Genomic DNA, 22,014 nt, shown 5'->3' with positions numbered 1-22,014 from the left:
ATTTTCAGCATATACTGAAAAAATCAGATTGATCCGACGATCATAAATATTTTTGTCGCACCTTCCCATACACGTGGGACCACTGTGCAACGTTCCCAACTTTTACTGAGACTTATTATTCAAAACTGTAGATTTGAATTTAACAGATTTTTGTCGAAAAAATACATGATTTCACTACTGAGAAAAGTAATTTTAATGTCTGATAGGCTTTAACTTTTGACGTTTAAATTTTATAAATCAATCCAATCAATCTATACTGAAGGTCGTATGATTGACAATGCACGCAGTGTGATTAAACCCCTCAGGGTAGTATTGGCTACATTTCCTGCACACAGACTGTTTAACCCCCTTAGTATTATTGCTTACATTTACTGAGTATTGCCATCGGATAAATTCCTCTGTTTCCGTAATACCGTGTGCTCCATATGCAATTTTTTCATTTTTATACCCTCCACCATAGGATGGGGGTATATTAAGTTTGTCATTCCGTTTGTAACTACTCGAAATAATCATTGTAGACTCCACAAACTATATATATTCGTGATCAGCGTGCAATTCTACATCGATATAGCCATATCCGTCCGTCTGTGGAAATCACTCTAGCGTCCGAACGGATTGACGTAGGTGCATGAAATTATGGGAAAATCTATTATATGTACGTAGGACTTTTGCTATTGAAAGCGGGCTATGTAGGTCCACGCTTTCGTATAGTCCCCATACAAAATGACGGGTGACGCGTCATCGTTTTAAGGAATTTTTAAGATATTTGTACCATTTTACCACTGAATTGGTTGGAATTTGGTATTTTGTGTATGCAGAGGCCAAAAAAGTTGGTTTATATAGGTCCACGTTTTGGTATAGCCCCCATATAACGCCCCATATAAAGTACGCGTCATTTTAATATATTTTGAATGTATTAGTCCCATTTGACAACAGAATCGGTTGTAGCTTTGTATTTTGTGTTTCCAGAGGCTAAGAAACATTTCTACTATAAAATTTTTATATAGGTACACGTTTTGATATAGCCCCCATAGGACGATATCTCCCGATTTTCGGTATTTTGAAGGTTTTGGCCTCATTATCACACCGAGATGGCTGAAATTTGGTATTTAGTCTTCGTTTGGGGTATAAAACTTTCCCCCAGAAATTTGTAGGTATAGGTCCACGCCATCATATAGCCCCCATAGAACGGTACCTTCCGATTTTCGGTATTTTGAAGGTTGTGGCCACATTAATCCACCGAACTGGTTGAAATGTGGTGGAGGGTATAAAAAGTACGGCCCGACCGAACTTAACGCTTTTCCTACATGTTTAGATATAGGTGGTCTCTAAGGTTTCGCGTTTGCTCTTTTGGCATTTTCCTATCTGTTATAGTTTCCGAGATATCTACGTTTCGACGAGGAAGCTTACATTTTTCCAGGTATCAAATTAATATTTTTAATAACCTACAAGTTTAAAAATACATTAAATAACAGAATTTTAATTTTCAATTTAGAAGTTTTGAATTTATTGGGCAAATATGCGAAATTTGTTTGTCAAGTTGTTCCATGTGATATACAATATTTCACATTTCTGCCATAAGTGTGGATATGGAGCAAATCGACAAAGATTCTATTTAAAAAAAATCCTCTATAACTTTTATGTTCCAACAGATATTCCTCTAATTTTTGCAAAAGATATTCAATTCAAAAATATAAATATTTTTTTCAGTCGTCTCCACGTAGTTGTGGCACAGACATTAAAGTGCGATTATCTCTAGACGGGGAAAAACAGTTCAATTTCAGGTCCTTGCATTCAAAGTGTAAAGGTCCCTTGGATATGACTGAAGTCTCAGCAGTCCCTTCGAGAATGTATGTGGAAGACTGTGTTTTCATCAGTTATAATTCATTGGCTTGACTATGTATTCACGTCTCATAAATGGAAAAATACATTTTCATAACTCAAATCTCAGTGATGCTTTTCGTCTTCTTACATTTTGCCACAACGAATGTTCTTTTAGTTATTTTCCTTTTCGACTAGTATTAACTCACTTCTCACTAGTGTGGAGCTGTTCGTTTTTTTAGTATCAAATGACACACGTAATGGCGGAAAATACTTTCAGCGGATATGCCTGTAACTGGTTTCTTTTTTATTTTTTTTTTGTTTTCGTTTACATGTTTAAAGTCAGTACCAGTGTTTTTGTTTTTCCATTCACCATTGCCTTCTGCTTCTTTTAGGAACTACAGAGGGAAAAAAGTGACAGCCATAGTATAGCATCATGCTCATCATACTATCATCAGCTTGTCCATATCAACAACTGAGAGTTACAAAAACGAAGCAACAACAAGAAACTTCATTTTGCTTCAACAGCTGCAATTGAAAGCTAGCTAAAAATCTGTATATCTACGTTGATGAAAACTGTTTGCCAGCAAATGAGAAAAAAGTTTTTTTTCTGCTCCAGTTTTCAAAGTTGCCACTACTTTTTTGTTTACTAGGACTGAAAATGATTCTATGTTTAATTTTGTTTTTTGTTAATAGATTGTTTTTTCATTTGATGCTTGATGTTTGGACTCATTTCAAACAAGTTGCAGTTACAGATTCAGGAGATTAGAGGGTAAAACTTTTTTCTAATTGTTACTAAATTGTATGATTATTTGAATGTTGGTGAAGTCTTTCATTATTTAGTTACGCCGCTATGAATCCGCGAACATGGCCACTTGGTCGAAGCATTTATGGAACGATTACTGATTCCAGAGTATCAATGTAACTTTTCTTAATTGTGAAGTTTTCGCAGGTATGGATACATAATCGAGCAGTATATTTTAAGGTTTTTATGCATTTATTATCAGTTGTAAAAAAGGGGAGGGTAAGCTTCTCAATAAAATATTGTTTGCTTTTTGGGTAAAATTGAAATTCCGTTCCACACCTGATACAATTTCTTTCTTTTTTTAGCATTGTTATCTCAGGTGACATTTGTAAATATACCGGACAAACACAATCTTAAAGAAAACTGGAATGCCCCAGGCAACTCCCTGTTCATTTATATTAACACTTAACTCAGGTGTTTTCAACTTTTATATGAGACAAATTCTCCTACCGCTAGGAAATGTCTACATTTCCTTTTAAACGTATTTCACAGATGAAATTCTAATAATATTTTTTCTCTATTGAAAAGTAAAGGCATTCAATAATTGTTAATTTTCTCTTTTAAATAACTAAAAATACCACCCATAGAGTCGATCTGAATGTTGTAAGCTATGATGTAACAATATCGAATAAAATAACACAAAATATTGCAATTTCAGCTTCACAAAGGAATAAAGAAAGAAAGAAAAAATGCTCAACGTGTGACAATAATATCAAAAACAGAAAATTATATTTTTTGTCCATTGCCTTACAAAATGTTCTGCCATTTTTTTCTACATACATACCTATATTGTATTTCAGTTTTGAATATAACGAAAGATTTTACTTCACCATTGAAAAGGGAAAAATAGAATTTCTATAAAAACGTGCCGTTGAAAATGAAATACATCAATTGGGCGGCTCTTACAATTTCACACATATGTATACATTCATACAAACATACATAAATTGATACAAAGTATTTGTGCTCAACAATGGGAAACCTTTTCACTTTTTTTTAATCGAAATTTTGTTAGACATGTTTAGGTGGAAATTTTGTTTTATGTACATACATACATATATAACTATGTAAATGTGTGTATGTGTATTGAGACACTACCCAGTTGTTCGGGTAACTAGGGAATAACTAGCAATTTTGCTGGCTACTGGTAAACACCCCTAGTTACCGCCCAATCTACTCGCAATGTTATAGACTGGTGAATTTAACATGGGGATGTCATAGGAAGGGGTCTATTGCCCCCTCACTGCATTACCAGTAACCAGGCAATTCGATAGTCTTGGAAAATCAATTGTTCCTTCATTGCATTACCAGTAACCAGGCAATTGGATAGTCTTGGGAAACTCAATTGTCCCTTCATTGCATTACCAGTAACCAGTTAAATCGGTAGTTAGAAATGATAGCCAAATTCACTAGTATGTTTTGATCAGCTAAATGTGTAAATGCTTAACGTGTAAGTTTAAAAAATATTATTATAACAGTTAATCTGTATATGCGCTAACCACGCTTTATTTAATTACATAACGTGTATATACATACATACATATATCACAAAGGACAATTTAATGTTAATCTTTTGATTCTTGTTATTGAAACTTGTGTGTGCATCCATGAACTAGAACTGTATATTTGGTCCTGGGAATGTTCATCTCAAGTGTCCTTCAGATAATTCAGAAGTACCTGAAATAAAATGTACAAAATGTAATGAGATAATTAAAAAATCTATTGTCGCAAAAATATCGATACTTACCAAATATTCTTCTGTTCTTCACGTTTGTTGTACGAATCTTTATTTAACAACAACTTTTTGCACATCAACGCATCAAAATACGTCTTTTATAAATTCAGAAAAAAATTAAATTAAATTAAATTGACATTTTTTCTATTTTGTTTTCAAAAAGAGAAATAATAATTTTGAAAAGAGATTACAAGAGAAAAACATTGTTGATTACACTATCCATCGGTAGTCTATAAAATATTCAATAGGTTACACTCCGCATTACCAGTAACTAGTGAATTAACATGGTAGGCAGGGAAGCCCATTTCCAGTGACAAAAGAGGCTATATGCTATTTTGTGTGCCATTTTTGGGTGTAAAGTAACTAGGATCAATGAGTAACTAGTTACATAACTATGTCAATGTAGACAATTGCTATTTCTTGAACAACTGGGTATGTTTTCATATTGAATATTTTTCCTACATGTATTGACTAAGTTGTATGTCCTTATACCATATCACTTACTTTCTTCCTCCATATAACTTTCTCAATATTCCTCTACTTACTTTGTCCTCAAAACCGAGAGATGCCTGAAGAAGGCTCCAAAAGCTTTGCTTATGTGTTTATAAATCTTTTTGCCAACACTTACAAACTTAAAGGATTTACTATAAATCTTGATATTTCAATAAACTATACACTGCCAGTAGTAGTAGTTGTAGTAGTAGTGTGTTTTTCTTTTCTTTTTAGAGTCTTGAGCTCTCTTATCCTTTTTATGCTATTTTGCATATGCATGGATTGTCATGAATCTCTGTGCATAAAGGGTAGCTATATATTTTTGAGGGATGGTGAGAATGGCCAAATAGTGGCAGAGAGCTACTCAAAAAAGCTTAAGAAAAAAATTTACTTACAAAGATGTCATGGTTTTTCAATACAGTTGCCATTTGAATTGCAACGTAAAGAAAGTACTTTAAGAAGCTTTTTTCGAAGTATGTTTTTAAATTATTATCAATTTTCACGGTGCGCCTTAACTAATTTTAAATGAAAGGTGCTTACACCTGGGAAGTTTTTGCGGATTCTGAAACTACAATGTTCACATATGAGAAAAATCAAAAAACGAAAAAAAAAATCGCCGCAAGGATTTTCAAATAAATAGCGGTCAAAGTTCAAATGTTTAGTGCATTATTATGTTTTCACGATTTTGCTCTAAAACCGCAAGCCCTATTGAAATGGGATTAGTGCAAATCTTAAAGCAGTGAAAATTCTCTACAAGATTGAACTTAATGTCATTTTCGTAGGTTTTACCATTTTTGAAATATAGAAGTTCAAATTGACTGTATCCTTCATAATAAAGCCCTAAACATTTGAACTTTGACCGCGATTTATTTGAAAATCCCTCCGGCGATTTTTTTCATTTTTTTGATTTTTCTCATCTATGAACATTGTAGTTTCAGAATCCGCAAAAACTTCCCAGGTGTAAGCACCTTTCATTTAAAATTAGTTAAGGGGCACCGTGTTTTAGTTTGAATACTTCAGACAAATAACAAGAAAAACAAAACATAAAAATCTGAAAGGATTTAATGCCTTACGCGTTTTCTTGTGCCGCCATCGGCTTAAAGCAGTCGTTTAAAGCAATTTTTGAAATTATATTTTTTGTACTTAACTGTCATTGAAAGCGACACGTGTCACTCGACAAAGATTTTTGCTTTTAGCGACATATGTACTGCTACTCGCTCTACAGAATTTCAGTTATTTCTTCACACATACTATACGTTAGCATAAATACATATGTTTACTATGATACAAATTTTTACACACGTGTGAATTTTAAAATCTTAAACATTTTATAAGACGAATATTTTTCTTTGAAAAAAATTTACTATTTTTCAAACAGAGAAACAATTTAAGGATCTTTGCCATTTTGCCAATTTTTTGAGATTTAAAGTCAGTCAAGCGTTTAACTGTGTATATGCATTTGTGGTACATATGTATGTACAATTGTATACATCCATAGTGAAATCAAGAGAAAACCCTCATGTAATATAGAAAATCATTTAAAAATGAACTCTGTTTCGTTGCGATATTTTCATTTTGGTTTGGCCCTCCCCCACTTTTTCGCCTGTTACCGCATTTATTGTTGTTGCTGTTGTTTGGTGTTTGTCTTGAATTTCCCTTCATTGTTGGCGGTAATTAAGTCTGAAATCCAATTATGAAGCTTATGAAAATTCAAGAATGCAACGCAAAAAAAAAACTTTAAAAGGAGTTAAGTAAAATAAGCAAACGTTGGAAAGAACAAACGACCGACCTAGCAGCTCAACTCAAGTGAACCCAAAACTGTACGACACGTTAAGTTCCCTTGTGCCAATTTGCAACAAAACCAATAACAAACTGCTGTTGCACGCATTCCAGCAACAATGCAAGAAACCAACAAACCTTACAACCACCAGCTCAGCAGCGGCAAGCCAACCAACATGAAACCGCGTCAAGACAACGTGAAGTGAAGCAGCCGGGTGTTATGCCAAAAAACGTGCAATTAACAACAATTCCCTCGCCTTAAAAGCTATAGCACGATGCCAGCAAATCTTGTGCGCCCTCTTCAAGGCCCTAATTTATACATACACATACATATATGCATAAAAGTTGGATGATGATGGTGATGGCGACGATGTTGAATATCACTGCAAATGCACAACTATAATTTTGCTATGCATTTTGTGGAAATGAAAACATTTAACGTGACATGTTTCTGATCCAACTGCAATTTTCTTTCTACACACAATCGAACAGCAGCATATCACAGCACCACCCCAATTTTGCTTGCTACACCTACACAATATATGTAATTCGCTTTTCAAACCCCTATAGAGAATTGTTGGTTGGTAATCTTACAATCTGTGTTTACTTGCTGTACTACGCGCTCCACAAGGAGATTTGTACGTGTCGAATTAGAAGAGTGTATATTCCCTACCATTTTTATATGATTGTGTACGTAACCACACAAAACAATTTATATTGTATTTATTATACTGAAGATTTGTTGTGTATAGTCGCCTGCAAACACACACACATACACAAAGTTCTTCTTATTCGTCTGAAATAAGTGCAGTTTACCAACTAAAAATGACAAAAAGCTATTGTTTTGCATTAAAAATTCTCACGTAATAATTGCATTGCAACTACCACCAGTCAACTGGTTCACATGTCATGCCACTAAATTATGGCTTTTCATTCCTTACCCCTATACGGTTCAAGGCTCTTAAGTAAAATTTCTTAATATTACAATCAATTTTAAATTGTTGTATATGTTGACTACGTGAAATTTGTACAGGAGATTTTTTTCATATTTCCATTGTTGTATATTGCCGTCATATACATACACTCACTGCTCATGTAACTGCTAAATATTTAGGAGCAATAAACCTATATGCCAGGGAGAGTCACCGTGGTGCAGTCGCAAGCACGTCCGACTTGGACTCTGAAGGTCTGCGGTTGAATCCCTGATAGAACATCAAAATCTTCGGCGATGGGAAATCCCTTCAGCGTAATGTTGTCGTACATTTCCTGAGTGTATCACCAATGAGAAACTTTTCTTCAAGTGATGACGTAATAATAGCAGTTCGGAATCGGAATAAAAAGTAGTTCCCATATCATTTAACCCATACGAATCGTCGTGCAATCAATCTCTTCGGGGATGTTGTGGGAACATATTTAATATAAGCCTAATAGCACATTGCAAAGTAATGCACCGCTTTACCTTTTGCATTACCAGTAGTATAGAAATAATGGGCTATTAACCAAAATTAGATAAGAACTTACTTTACTCATTACAAGATACTGGGTAACGATATCAGGCATTGTGTGTGTGTCCTGAGGTCTGTAAGTTCGAAACAAATAAACAGAAAATATACGATATATAATGTTATTAGATTTAAAACTTAAAGCAATCCTTTCCAGCAAAAAATCCCATTACCAAATAATGACATAATATTAGGAATGTCAAACGGGTCAGGTTTTCAATTTCGGGATTTTTCGGGACTTGTCACTATAGGAGTATTTTTTAAAGTAACAGAATATGTCTTAGATGCGAATAGCCTTACGCTTGAAGTACTTTTCACAGCTGAGTTTTCCTTAACTTTCTTTTGATTTTTGTCTTGAAAATTATTTTTCTTTATTTTTCTTTGATACATTCCTTTACGGAACATGTTATAAATGTATTTAAAATTATACGGAACATGTTCTAAATGTATTTAAAGTTATACCCATCTTAGCGTGATTGACTTTTTCCATATGTAGAAAAACTCCCATTAAAAAAGTAACTTTAAAAATCCCGGGACTCCTTGGGATTTTGGATTTGGAAACCCCGGAAACCCCCGGGGTTTCGGGATCGCTATCCTTAATTATTATAGTACTCAGAAGCTATTAGCTCATTGAAAACCATTCACTTACACAATAAAAACCTCCTAACGTATGCAACAGAAAATATGGTACAGAGAAACACGAGAACACTTTGGCACAAGCAGAGCTCCGAAATGCTTGCTCGAATTCGAGTAGAGAGTGATGTTAGCTCAAAATCGTACTCCCGCTCTTCCGATTAAAAAAATAAATCGAGTATTCTCCATTTGTCTATGCCACTTTTTGTGTTGCTCTTTTTCAAGTGGGAGTAAAGTACACTCGAAATCGAACAAATTTTTACAATACTCACAGCTAATATTTGCTTTTGTTTACTCATTGAAGGAACTAAATTAAACTACGTTCATACATAGTTATTGAAAGAAGTAAGTTTTTGGTGAATAAACAATAAAATAATGATATGTGAAGTAATGCTATTTGTAAGCAAACGTTTGCAAACTTTTCACTATGTTTTCTTCGCAAAAAACAGCTCCGCCTAAAAACTTTCAAAACATGGACTTCTCTTTAAAAAAGGGCTCTAAATTACGATATCTTCTCCTATTTTTTGCTGGACATATTTGGCCGAGTTGAATCCAGCAGCGTGTTTGCTGGCATGATTTTAACATTTCTGCTTGAATTTTTCTAATTTCTTCCACTTTTCCTTTTTTTTATTTTTTGAACAAATTTATATAACAAATTTGCCACTTTGTGTGATAAGTACGGAAATCGTTTCGTTTGTTTTCGTTCATTGTTGTATGTATTGGCGTGTATTTAACATGTTTTCTTTTTCTCAAAATTTAAAATAATTGCAGCAATTATTTGTTATATTTCCTAAACACATTTACGATATGCAGGCAGTTAACAATGGACGAATTGCAGTTTTTCATTGCTGAATAATGGATAGAAAGAGTTTCATTTTTTGTAAGTAGATTTTTATCATAATATGGGGCTAAAACGTCAAATGAAATAGGGAAAATTATTAAATGATGCTAGCATTTTAAATAGCTTACAATAGCAATAGCTAACAGAGGCCTATTCACGCATGTGTGCATGCGTGCAGAGGATGAATAAAAATAAAATATGTTATAAAGGTATTTATATTGCATATACAGACATACATTCATATTGCAACATAAATATTTATAAACAAAAACGGTATTAATAAATTGTCTGTAATATTTTTAAATAAACCTTTTTTTAAATCTAAAAAATATTCTCCTATTCTATGTAAAAACCATTTGCACATTAATATGTATGTAAAAACTTTAGCAAACCAACATTTTATCATTTTTTTTATTATTTTTTATTGAAATTTTCCTATAAACCCCAAAAAAATTGCAGTAATTTTCCATTTTGTTCATAAACATATTTATGGACGATTTTCCTTTTCTATTCTGGCATTTTGTCAAGAGAATCTAAACAAAATGCAAAAAGGAAATATGCAATCAATAAACAACAATACAGTTATAGTTCAATTGTTAACATGTCCATTTCATATATTCACACATACACACAGGCAAGTAATTCCTTGCACACGACGACAATCAATACTAATCGTAAATAATCATTTCAGTATTTTTACATCTATTGGCAAATTTTCAAAAAAAAGAACACATTTTTTGGGGAGAAAATAATCCTTTCAAAATAATTTTGTACTGTTCTCAGCAGTGTCGACAACATTTGTGCAATATCGATCGATTTAAGGACATTTTTATTTCAAATTCCGTATTAACTACATTTTATCAGTTTTGAATGATAGTATTTATTTACTAATACGCAATAGTATTTCTTTTAATACAAAATATTTTTAATTACAAATAAAATCCCTGTTGGCATTAAATTTTTAAATCTTTAACCTGCTCGGACGATGCTAAACCGATCTGCTGCATAATATGTATTGTAATTTACACTATATTATATCGAACAAATGTCTATATGGAATATCACGGTGCTTTTGAAACAAATTTAAATGGAAGGTGCTTACACCTGGGAAGTTTATGCGGATTCTGAAACTACAATGTTCATAGGTGAGAAAAATCAAAAAACTAAAAAAATCGCCGGAGCGCTTTTTGAAAAAATCGCGATTCAAATTGACATTTTTAGGGTTTGTTTAGGTTTTTGCGATTTTGCTTGGAAACCGCAAGTCGTATTAAAATGGGAATAAAGGAAATGTTGTAGCTATAAAAATTCTCTACAAGATTGGCCTTTAAGGTATTTTCGTAGGTTTTACCATTTTTGAGATATTGAAGTTCAAATTGGGACAATGCACTGACTGTATCGCCCCCTTATAAGAAAATGTCATGAAGGGTACGCCTTAACTAACTTTTAATGAAAACCGCTTACACAGGGGAAATTTTTGTGAATTCTGCAACTGCAATGTTCACAGATGAAAAAAATCCAAAAACAAGAAAAAATCGCTGTAGGGATTTTTAAATAAATCGCGGTCAAAATTCACATTTTTAGGTGTTTTTTAGGTTTTCGCGATTTTGCTTGGAAACCGCAAGTCCAATCGAAATGGAGCTAAAGAAAATGTTGTAGCTGTGAAAATTCTCTGCAGGATTGACGTTTATGATTTGTTCTCAGGCTGTACCATTTTTTAGATAAAGAAGCTTAGTTTACAATTTTAGGTTTTTTGGTTAGGGTTTCGCGATTTTGCTTGAATAGGGCAAGTCTTATCGGCATGGGACCTGAGAAAATCTTATAGCTGTGAAAATTCTCTACAAGACTGGCTTATCTAATTTTTCCTAGGTTGTACCATTTTTTTAGATATATAAGTTTAAGTTGGGAAATTACAGTCATGACATTGTTTTATAAGGAGACGATACAGAATTGAATTGAATTTGAATTGTCCCAATTTCAACTTCTATATCTCAAAAGTTGTAAAACCTATGAAAATATCATTAAGGTCAATCTTGTAGAGAATTTTGATAGCTACAACATTTCCTTTATTCCCATTTTGATACGACTTGCGGTTTCTAAGCAAAATTGCAAAAACCTAAACAAACCCTAAAAATGTGAACTTGAATCGCGATTTATTTAAAAAGCGCTCCGGCGATTTTTTTAGTTTTTTGATTTTTCTCATCCATGAACATTGTAGTTTCAGAATCCGCAAAAACTTCCCAGGTGTAAGCACCTTCCATTTAAATTTGATTCAAGAGCACCGTGATATGTATATATAGCAAAAATTTCTATGTTAATATGGAATATGCTGAATATGAATAATCACCATATTTCGGAACTATTCTAAAATTAGACTACCATTATTTTACACGTTAGTTTAATGCGGACATGTCATAGAACTAAATTATTTGTCGAGATACATATGAACTTACTTTCCCATCGATCCCCGTTAGTTTTGTCTAACTACCGTTTCATCTTAAAGGAGAAATAACTCCCGATATTTTAACTCCGAAAGGCTGGGCATTTATATGAATGAAATAAAAGCGCGGTATTTAAATAAATAAAACAAATAAGTAAATATAAAAATACATTTAAAGAAAGCGCGGTACTGATTAAAGTTAATGCATATTCCTCTGTCCGGAGTGCTTTCAAGGGATTTAAACTACATTTGTCACATTTGAAAACTATGATTACTGCACTCAATTAGGTTTGTTGGGTTATATACTACACGCAAAAAAAAATCGTCCTCTCTAACATATGTCCCAAACATATTTTGCAGCAAACATATATATGTTTGCAACAGTCCCAAACATAATATATGTTTGGGTCTGCAAACAAATATATGTTTGGGTGGAAACAAATATATGTTTGGGTGCAAAGATATATATGTTTGGGTGCAAAGATATTTATGTTTGGGTGCAAACAATTTTATGTTTGGGTGGAAACAAATATATGTTTGGGTGCAAACATATATATGTTTGGGTGCAAAGATATTTATGTTTGGGTGCAAACAATTTTATGTTTGGGTGGAAACAATTTTATGTTTGGGTGCAAACATTTTATATGTTTGGGTGCAAAAAAATACAAACCCAAAAGGCACAAAAAAACAAACACATGCACCAGTGAGCGCTTACTAAGAGCAAGGGAGCGTAAAATTCAATGTAAAACACTTTAAAATGTGTGCTCACTTGCTCTCAGTAAGAACTCACTGGCTATCTCTATAGTATACACACAAATGTTGAGGTTGTTTATTGGAAGGCAAAAGAACAACAAACACATAGGTACATACAAAATTCCAAAGAAATACATAACACAATTTAATAAAAGAAAAACTGATTGAAATAATTTGTAAATAGTCACACTTTTAAAAAGAAAAAATATATAGAAACGTAGTTGAACGCTTCTCCTTTGTTGTGAAATAAAACAAATTGTCCTCATAGTTGAAATTATCAGCGGGGAATCGGCATCTAGAATCAAATGATAATGTAATGTAATAAATAAATATGGATATACCATATTTCAAATATACATAAGTATGTATGTAATTACCAATATTAAATGCGATTTCTTCCTTGTCCAATAAAATATGTAATTCCATTCAACTTTCCGATTCAATTATAAAATGTATTGGGCATTTAATTTACTAAAAAGCACAATTTCTTTAAGAAAACACAAAACACTGATTTATTCACTCACTGTACCGTCTTGACTCTACAAAGGCATCTAAAACACTGAAGAAAGAAATAAAATATAATTCATATCATTTCTTCTGTTCTTCTTTTCCTCCTAAGTTGGTTAACAACAACAAAACAAGAAACACGAGTTTGTCGCATACACGCCACCAAAGCCCCCTTCTTCGCTTCTACGTCTTCTATTATACAATACACACAACTCTTCATTATAAAACAGCAATCCACAGCCGCGAGAGCACTGTTATTACTCTCGTTGACAAACATCCTCTCTCCACCCATGAAAAAAATGTTCTAACATAAAAAATATGTTGGTACCCAAACATATCAAATTGAGATATGTTACAAAATGTTGCAAACATATATTTGTTTGGACCCAAACATATTATGTTTGGATCCAAACATTAATTTGTTTGCAACCGGTCCCAAACATATATTTGTTTGGATCCAAACATATTTCTAACATAAATTTTTCTGCGTGTATAAATTCAACATACATGTGCATGTCCATTTACACGCCAGCGTATATAATAAGTATGTATCTCCTCTCCTGTAATATCATCAATTTTGTTACATTATGTAGCGGAAATTCATACCTACTTTTTGAAATAAATATAACATAATTTATTTTACATATTTTTCATTAAGGGGTTACCTCTACTTATCACTTAAAAAAAAAATCGAAAAAAATGTATTTGGCTTATTAAGTATTATGATAGATAGTATGCCGTAAACAAATTCAAGTCGATCGGAGCAAAATTGGCTGAGATATGACCGTTCAAAATGAAGAACTCGTTGTGTTTTGTGGGTAGAGGCGCAACTTAAATCACGTTTTTCTCAAAATGGCATTTTTGAAGACGGTGTTAACGATAGCTCGAAAACGAATGGACCGATCTTCATATATTTTGGTGAGCTTATTATATACATAAGAATCTTGTCTTTAAGCGAGACAACATTTTTAAAAAAAATGTTTGCCCGATTTTTGGGCAAAAAACGGTAAATAAATCGAAATTTTGACTTTTACAGTTCACTTTTTTTGATTAAAAACGACCACAAAATATACGAAGATCGGCCCATTCGTTTTCGAGCTATCGCTGGCACCGCAAAACGCTTTTACAAAAAAAAAATTGTTTCGCAGGTAGCCATTTACCACAAAACTGCGCAATATTTTTCAACAACAAAAATTCCAAAAGTTTTATAAGATCTGTTCTTTTAGATAAAAAAAGAAATAACAAAAAATATTGGTAGTTTCTTTGAAAAAAAATTGATGAAAAATGAGTTTTTTGGTCTGCACAACTAGGGATAACCCCTTAATTGTCCTTTTTCCCCAAAAGCTTTGCGCTGTTCGATTATGTCAATGAACCACATTAATATAACACTCGAGGACAATTCGATAAGGGTAGACATATACATACATACATATAGCATGCCATCGGCATTGTATAATTAATATAATTGTAATATATGTATAAGTAATATATATTTAATTTTTATCTCACAATGCAACAATGTTCGTTCATTTCAATTCAATTCCCATTATTGAAATTGGCATAAGATAACCAACCAACCATCCCACCTACCTACCTCTGCACCTCTTTCTTTCTCAACTATTTTGTATAATTATGATATTTTTCAATTAAATGTCCTACAAATTCGTTTTCTTGTCTTTGTTCGCGTTCCTTTTGTTTTTGCATCTGACAGTCGTCTCACTGATGTTAATTGAAAAATTAATGTCAGTTTTTGAAAGGGTTTTTTGCTCTTTTCATTCATTCATTCTGTAAATTGAAGGCTTTCATTTGGGCAAGTTGGGAAAAGTTTTGCAATGTGAACAATTTGAATGTGCAGTTTCACGTTTCACTTTCATAAAGGGAAAACGTTTTACTGCAGTTGCATAAGTACGCTTTCTTGTTTCTTCTTCTGTTTTTCTTATCGTCTTTTGCATTTTCCACATGATGTCAAAATCCGGGTTTCCTTGTCGTTCGTTGCAGCTTGTGTGACAGTAAAGACAGTTTTTTGTCCACCATATTGGCGAGTTGTAATTTTATAACATAGAATCATTGCCATTGTCTCATCAAAGCTGTAAAGTAAAGTTGTTCTTTCGACATTTAAGGAAACGATTTTCTTGTTCGTCATTTTGTAGGTTATGTAATTTTTTGCTCCTTATACACAGATAAGAAATACGCCTTTCATAGAGCAAAAAATACTGGTTTTTCTGAGAGATTGAAAAAAAGCAATTTTGGTGAGTAAAGATCGAACTATATCGTGCAGTCAATCACTTTGTTTTTTCGACAACAAACGCACTGTATGTGTTTGGTTTGTTAGTTGTTGCGACGGTGGTAGTTTAGCGTATAGCCTTTAGCTGTATTTCAGTCAGGTTGTTGCGTTGTGGTTTGTTGATACAGGGTCAATGGGATAAGACCATTCAAAAGAAAACGAGATTAAAGTTGAAAACATTTAAAAAACAAGAGAGCAAATAATGGGAATGTGGGGAAAATTAGGAAAGTGATTTTAAATCTCATAGAAATCTCACATATTTTTGAAAAAATAGTAGCTTTCGGTTGGATATAAGAAACTGGAAATGTATCTTATGTGAGGTACCTGAAAAAAACTACATCATGAACGAAAATATGTAAAAATGCATGCTTTTTTGTGTATGCACGAACCAAAGTATATTTGTGAACCACCAATTCCTAGCCAACTTTCGGATTGATGTCTATCGGAAGTCGACCTATAGTCACATGGAGTGGTTGGCGTTCCATTCCCACTACCAAATAACGGGTTTATATAGTACTTTTTGGTAGCCGTAACTACTTAAAAATCAACCTGCTAACCCATTATTTTAAAAATGGCATGTCATACGAAATTAGTATATATTCTACTTTAAAGCGCATGCATGTACCACATCGTATTTTTGTGTGCAAAAATTCGTTTGCCGACGGTGAGCTTTTACCTTACACATTATTTAGTAATGAGTAAAATAAGTAGATTTGCCTTGTAAAATTTATGAGATATACCGCATTAGTTTTAATAGGACTGATAATGCTACCTGCTTTTTAACATTATTCTGTAATGGGTTATTCGGCTCATTTGGCTTCCAAATTTTTGCTGAAGTGTTCTTTGGCCGAACGATTGAATGAAAATCTATCCGAACTCTTAAGGAAATTAATGGAGTGTTTGGTATTATTTCTATTCGAAATCTGAAGTAAAGTCGTGTGAAATTCTGTTCGAACAGAATTTGATCCGAATGCTGGAATAATGTGGCATATGATTTGGTTATGTTTCATCCATCTTCATGTCAAATTAAAATAATTGTTTTAAGATTAATTTTAATCTCCACGTACATTCACGAAGAGAGTAAACCCTCGAATCTCAACTGAAACAGTTATAATTATAATCTGTGTAGTTTGATATTTATAACAAGATAGCACATTCAAGATATCTCACTCTTCCTTATTATGAACTGCCTACAATTTATAGCTTTGTTCCAGAACTAAAAAGTATTTACAATCTTTACCACTTTTACACATTTTACCCGAAAAAGCGTTCCCGTACACAAAAAAGTTGTACAATGTTCACTTCTCTTTAAATAAAAATAGCGCTGAATGACGCTCTCTTTAAAAATTTTTACACGACAAAGTTGGGTGACTATAAAAATAGTAACATCGTGGCCGGCGTCTGATTGGCTGATACGCCGACTTTGACATTTGTACCACTTTCTGACGTATTTTCCATTTTGCCGTTCCCGAACTATTTCAAAAAACTTGTGTGTGAGAAAAAATTTTTTGCAGTTCTCTCTTTTACGAGTTTTACTATTAAAAAGTACGGGAACGAAGCTTATATTATTATCAGAGTATCACACATCCTGCCAATATTTATTATTGAGTTTTCAACTTCCAAGGAAATGTCAATTGTTAAATGTGACACATGCTGTGAACATGATCTAAACCCAACACTTCGAAATCGCAATGTTTAAATGTATTTCCTTTCCTGCTCAACATTATGTAATTCCACTTTCACTGCCTTTAAAACCGTATTTTTGCCATTCCTTTAAGCTCATTTTTGGTAAATTCATGATGTTACAGCTCGCTCCTGTTCATAAAATGAGGAATAAAAACTCCTAGTAAAGAAAACATAAAACTGAAATCTTTAAATCTTGTGATGCGACGAAGTTCCAACATAAATTTTCGTTTTGGCCAACTGTTAGAAGACGACGTGGTGCAGCATTGAAGTTTGTGATGAAGTTACATTTGCTAATGTTTAAAATAGAGGGGGAGAAAGTATTTTTCGATGACGTAGAGAAATGACAATTACATTGCAGCTTTGTAAATCACTTGCAGCTTTAAGTTATTGCGTGTCTGCTTACACAATATGGCAATAAAAAATGCCAAAAAGAATGTGAAATAAATTTGTCTTTCGCTTTAAATAGTCGTGTTTTTGTAGTTACCAGAAAGATGCTACTTACTCATTTATCCTCAAGCAATGTGAACTTCTTAGTTTTCCGTATGTAAATTGGAATAGTCTAGTTCCACAATTTGTCCACTTTTAATTTTTGACAATTTACGTAAAAGTATTACAAACATTAAAAGTCAGCCAACCGTTTAAAGTTTATAAATGTGACTCTACAACCTTTATTCATTACAAAATATGTCTGAAATTCACCTCGAAAACATATTGGCCATTATTGTTTTATTCATGGAAAATGTTAAACTTTTGCAAAAATATTCTAATCCTCTTTGCGTGGGACTTTTGAGTTATTTTCCCTTTAAGGGAAAAGCTCAACCAACCACATCATCACCAACCACATCAGCATCATGGTAGTCAATTCATTTTTTATTAATATAAAATATTGAGAGCCATAAACTTCTTAAACACTTGGCTTACATAGTTGACTTGGATCGGCGGGTGGCCAAGACTAGGTAACATACATATTTACAAATTTCTATCAAAACTCTTTTTCGAAGAACAAAACACCATTTAGAGGGTGTGGGTCATATTTACCCCAAGGTTTTCCACGTGTTTCTATTGCGTCAAGGACATTGATGGTGGTTGAACAAATAGGTAAAATATTGTATATATTTTTGTAAATGAAATGGAATTCGAACAAAGGCGATATTGTTTATTTTTTGTATAGATTTCGAGTGTGTGATATTCCTGGAATATTTTAATGACTAAAATCTAAAAAATAAAATATATATATTTTTCAAAATGCTTGAACGGAAAGTGACTTAATTCCAATATGTTTTTGTCATCTTAAATTGGTTTTTCTATTGAAAGTGTACTTGCAAAACTATCAAGATGTCAGTTGCTGTTAATTGTGAATGAAATACTACCCTGTGTTGGAAACACACATGCATTATTGCAACGCCATCTGTTTGCCATAAATGTAAATGCGAATCGGTTATTTAGTTAGTACCGACTATTACTATGTTTACATTTACGAAATCCACTCGATTTCAACTGTCAATTTCATTGCTCAAACGTCAAATGAAATCCAATCGATTTCAGATGAGATTTCATTTGACGTAAAGGAATTGACAGATGAAATCGAGTGGATTTCGTAAATGTAAACATAGTGTATAGTTGTGTAGTTGCTAAACAAACAAGAGTTGTGTAGTTGCGAAACATGAATAGTTCAAAGGAACTATTCTGGAGAAGCAACGATTGGATCTTTATCTAGATCAAGCTTCATCTCCTTCCGTTAATTCCACTCTCACTTCGATATTTCTTGCTCGTTAATTAAACGTAAATTTTTAATTAAACGTAAATTAAAAGTAAATTTTTTCATTTGCAATTTATTCATTTGGACATTTTGTGTCTGTCATTTCATCTACAAAACGATAAAAACAAAAAGATGAAAGCGATAGATTCGTTAAACTATTTCGCTCTCAGAACTATTTAGAACTAAGGATACAAAAAGAACGACGATAGAGAAAGGTTCATTGTACTGTATCGGTCTCGGAATTATGGAACTATATTAACTTTCCATTTATGTTGTTTTCTATAAAAACTACAGACATTAACAAGTCATGGCCTCTAGAGTTGAAGTTTTTAGCTCTTTAAGCTTATCGCTCTTTTTAGTTCAGCTATTTTAAGCGAACTAGGTAGTTTTTTTAGTTCAGTAGTTCAATCGTTTGCCAAAAAGGTCAGTCAGCTGTCTTTTTTTCTAGTTCGTTCGCCGGCCCTGAATCGTTCGCCTGCAAGTTCATTCAGTTGTATACAAACACATGAACGTAATGAAAATAGGTATGGTGTGACTAAAAAGCGAATTTTAAATTTTAAAAATTTGAATTTGTAATTTAAAAAGTTTAAAAATTAATGAAAATATTAATTACAAATTTTTTGTGAGCGTATGTGTGTAAGATACAAAATGTAAAGAAAACAGTGACGCCGTCGTCTAAGTTAAAGGAAAACATAGACGACAATATGATACGTTAATGACTTTCTGAATAAGATTGGCAATCGCTCGTTCTTTTATCGTTCCTTCGTTGATCGTTCTTTTACGTTTCGGTTGGTGCTCAGTGAACTACTGAACTATATCGACTGCTCTACTTTCAATTGAACGATTCATTAAAAAGAGCGTATAACTTTCTAATGAATCGTTCAATTGAACTAGTTCGTTCGTGAACTATACATCTCTAATGGCCTCCCAGCAAGCCAAGTTCGACATATCGGCAAAAAGTCTGAAGTTTTCTCCACCATTTATGATCGATTTGTTCCAGAGTTTTGTAAAATTTTCTGAAGTTTTTCAAAGTTTTCAATTTTTTTCCTGTTTTGTGTCGTAAAGTTGGTTGATTCGTTCAATTGAACTAGTTCGTTCGTGAACTATACATCTCTAATGGCATCCCAGCAAGCCAAATTCGACATATCGGCAAAAAGTCTGAAGTTTTCTCCACCATTTATGACCGATTTGTTCCAGAGTTTTGTACGATTTTCTGAAGTTTTTCAAAGTTTTCAATTTTTTCCTTTTTTGTGTCGTAAAGTTGGTTAGTAGAAAACTGAATGAAGGAAGTGTATGACTATAAAAATCAACTGGTGTTCTTTATCGATTTTGGTAAATAATGTCAAGCATTCTCATACTGCCATCCTATCACCAATGCGCTACACACATTAGCGAAATACAAACACTTAAGCTGCCTAGCTTTCCACATCATTTCCGTGCGGCAAAGTTCATTGCCTCAAAAGTAATAGTCCATAACAAATACCATTAAATGTGATAAACTGTTTCCTTTTTTGCTTTAAATCAAACCTTTCAAAATTAATATATGAACTCATTTACCAAATCCCATTCATGTGTGTGAATATATAATTCATTTTGTAATCTTATCAAAATTTCCATTATGAATAATGGACAACCCTTTTACTCAATAATATTCGTGTTACTCTATTTGTAATTTTTTATTGGTGGTCAAGCATATTCTTTCTATGTTTATTTGTTGTTGCATATTTTTTGGTAGGTGAGTTTTTTGCCATTCCCCCTCCCAACACATTATTTATGCCTGACAGCCATGAAAAATGCTTAACAAACCATTTTACAAGCTGAAAGAAAAAATATTTCTTCCTTCGTTAAGAGAGTGACCTTCATGGCAACAACTGGGTCTATAACCATAAAAATGATGAAAATCCTTTTTATTCATAGGTCGATCGGTGGGGTAGTAAAAGTTTTGTTTTTTCGTTAGTAAATTCTTAAGTAATCGGCCGATAAAATCAATAACGGAAATTGTTAAGAAATTTGTGTGTTAAGTCAAAAACCAAATTGAGAAATCAAACAAAAAATTCTCTCACACAGCCCATAATATTTCATGTGACTAGCTAATGTTGATTGCTCCTTCTCCCTGGCAATAAGTTTTCCACATGATGATACTACTTAGGGGGGATTTGCCACACGACCAAGACCAGCAGTTGTAGACACGTATCTTCTTAATCAGCAAAATAAAACATTGACTCTTGGACATTCACTTGCTTACTTACCCCGAAAAATGGGTATATCGAACGAAATAAACCCTAAGCTACAGTCACAAGTGTGTTTTTGTTATTCGTGTTACTTTCCTTTCTTTTGCTTCTCTTTTATACCAGGACAGGGTTTGCATTTCGATTTGATTTCTCGGTTAAGCAAAGGCCAGAAAAAAGGCAATGAATCTTCGGTTTAAACTAAAATCCATTGAGGACAAATGGTATAATGTGTATGGGTGTGTGTGTTTGTGTGTAAGAGAGAGTAAGTTAGTATAGGGCTTTAGCCATAATACCTAACGACTCTTCCAGGTGATTGAGATTCATAATACGTTTGTAACAATTTTTACGGTCAACTGTTTTCTTGGTTTCATGTTTTTTATTCTTCGGACAAACAAAAAACTGTAACCAACCTTTTTTGGAAGATGTTCTTTTTTCATTTTAGCGACGACATAATCTAAGAATTAGTTTCCTAGCCTATTTTCATAAGAGGGAGGAGGTTTTAGTTTATGTTCTTGTATATTGTAATCTAGTATAAATTCTTTTTTATACGAAATGTTTGATGAATTGCAAAATTGGCATTTTCATGGAGCGTTGGTGCGTATCCCAGAGACGACCTTTTTTCGAAAACCTCAATGTTAGAGAATAAAGTTTTACAAGAAAAGCAGCAAGGTCATGGAATTCCGTGAAGATTTTTCATATGGGTAACATGTTTCACCGAAATGTTAAGTGGCACCAGAAAATTGTTCTAC

At 33.0% G+C, this 22,014-nt stretch overlaps 1 protein-coding gene across 2 annotated transcripts in view; it reads left to right on the top strand.

The window, feature by feature from the left end:
- Window positions 1-22,014, top strand: part of LOC141394499 (contactin-3-like) — a 271,316-nt gene that overhangs the window by 147,674 nt on the left and 101,628 nt on the right. The gene's annotated exons all lie outside the window — the stretch shown is intronic.

This window comes from Musca autumnalis, unplaced genomic scaffold (assembly GCF_047663935.1).
Source record: "Musca autumnalis isolate F117 unplaced genomic scaffold, ASM4766393v1 scaffold_2, whole genome shotgun sequence".
NCBI lineage: Eukaryota > Metazoa > Arthropoda > Insecta > Diptera > Muscidae > Musca > Musca autumnalis.
This window is presented reverse-complemented; position numbering and strand designations above follow the sequence as displayed.